This window comes from Chaetura pelagica, unplaced genomic scaffold, assembly GCF_000747805.2.
Source record: "Chaetura pelagica isolate M959 unplaced genomic scaffold, ChaPel_1.0 scaffold72, whole genome shotgun sequence".
Lineage (NCBI taxonomy): Eukaryota > Metazoa > Chordata > Aves > Apodiformes > Apodidae > Chaetura > Chaetura pelagica.
The window spans coordinates 730,088-732,558 of record NW_009952560.1 but is presented as its reverse complement, the minus strand read 5'-3'; positions in this window follow the sequence as shown (position 1 = coordinate 732,558).

Here is a 2,471-nt window from a genome sequence, read left to right as displayed (position 1 = left end):
CCCAGCCCGGACACTCCCGCCGTGTCCCGGAGCCCTGACACGCGCAGCCGGTGCTCGGCCCGGGATGGAGGGAGAATCCACCCCGGGCTGCTGAGCTCTAACGGGTTGTTCCTGTCCCGCACCCATTGCCCTGCCCCAGGTCTGTCTGTGCCGGGTTTAGGCGCAGACACAGGGAATAATGGATCCACAGCCCTGGGGACACGGGGCTGGCAGCTGGGAAGAGAAACCTGCTCACCTTAAGGACGTCGCTCCAGGTTCAGTCTGCACCTCGCACCCAGAATTCATCTCTTGATGGGTAACATCAAATTAGCTGATGGGCTCCTGCCATTTCCTTGTGAACAGCATCCCAGGAGAGAGGCCAAGGACTAAAAGGCCCCAGTTGATGGGGAAATGCACTTGAACAGGGATGAGCCAAGTGTCTGCTGCACAGCAACAGCTGCCAACATGCAGATCTGCACCACCCAGGAGGGTTGCAGGATCACAGCACAGTGTCCTCTCCTTCCATCACAACCAAGGTCTGGTACCTCACTCAACAGACCATCTTACCTCTGGTTTGCCTTGCTTTACCCCCTTTCATTTCCTTATCAGACTGAGCACCTTGAGTAAGAAAAGTACATGCTGTGCCACCAGCACCATTGCCTTGACTTTCTTCTTCGCCCTGGGCTGTCTGGCTATGGCTAATTGCTCTGCTTCTTACCTTTATTGTTCCATTTGTTCTTTATTATTTGTTACCCAAAAAGTCCCTAACAGGCCTCTGAGGCAGGCACAGTGAAACATCTAGCAAAGATACACCCTCCAGCATATGAATATTGTGTGAGGATCATTTTGGAGAGCTGTCTGCCAGCCCAGCCTCTCTCTGGGGAGAGCAGCTGCTTGATGCCCTGTAAGTGCTCTGGGAGGTAGCATAAAAGAGGAGCATGTGGCCACCTTCACCCCACATCAGGGGCTTTGCACGAGGGTCTTCATTGCTGTCAGGAGAAATGCAGGTGTGGGTTGGTGTGAGAGCTCATCAAGGGGTGGGTGAGCTCTGCAGGCTCTGGGTGCTGTGCAATGCAGCCACCATGCCTGCCAGCTCTGGAGCCTGTGGAGATCTGTGGCATCCGCAACATACCAGCACCTCCTGGCACTTTGCTCCATCCTAGGAAGCCCTTCTGGCACCTACGGCATCAGTGGGGTGGCCATGTCAGAGCTGGGGTCTCAGTTGACACCTGCTGCTGCTCTGTGACTCTGCAGCATCTGGGGATGGGCTCAGGTGGAGCTGCACTGGATTTAAAACAAGCCAGGATTGTCAGTGTTGCCTTCCCAACTTCCCTGCTTGGCATACATTTCCACCAACTCCACTCACAAGGACCTTTTTTAGTTTTGTTCCCTTTGCCACCATTTTATTTTGTGATGTATGATTTTTAAAACTTCTCAATACCTATTTAAAGCTCCTCATTTCCTCTTGTCCTCTGTTTCTAAATCAGTGCTGAAATGTGTGTCTCAAGAGCAGCCCCCCACTTTTGTGAGGCCCTAATAAATCTGTGACTGAAAGCAGACTGAGACCACTGCATGGGTTTGTAAAGCAACAAAACCAGCCAAGAGGTGGGTAAAGATGCTGTGGGTTTAGGGAATAACTCCACTGAAGCCAGTGATGTTACACCAAGTCACATTTCACCAGCACTTACTAAGTCTTCACACTTGCTCACCTCTCAAAACCCCCAAATGAGAGCAAACCTCACAATATCCAGCAGTGGCCAGGCAGGAAAACAGCACAAATCCACCACTGTTAAACATGCTCTGCTACTATCATGCAAATACATCTGGTTTAGCAGCTCAGAAGCAGACTTCAAAGGACAGAGAAGTCGTTAGAATCATGGTTCAAAGAAAAAAGTGAGCAGCTGGTTGAGGCCATCTGGTAGGGGACAGAAAATGGTCTCTTTCTTCCCTAGTCAGTCTATGAAATTTTCATTAATTGTAGGAACATCTTCCAACATTAACTGACATAATATTGTTTAAAATGTAAGTGTTAATAAATCATCAAAACCGATGTCTTAGGAAAACCAGGTAGTTATAGTCTGGTGAGTTCTTTCCTCCCCTTAACACAGCATGCCATAATTCCAATTTTACGTTGGTGTTTTCAAAGCAAATTAGTGGGAATTGGATTCCTCAGCTCCTCTGAAGGTCCCAGGGAAGATTGTGGACAGGGTGGCTCCCCAGGCTGCCAAGGAATCTCCTTCTCTACTGACTTCAGGAGCCACATTTGCCTTAAAAACATGCAAAGAAAGTGCCCTCCCTGTGTTGCATCTCTCAGGCCCGTTCCTCCTGGGCTGAGTCCCACTAGCTGTGATGCTCCAGGACAGCCAAGCACTGCAGCATGGGATCCACACTCCTCTGGGTGCCAGGGAGCAGGGCTGAGGCCAGGCAGACACTGACAACATTTTGGCAACCCTGTGTAGTTACAGCTTCAATAAAATCCCACCTCCCTGCAG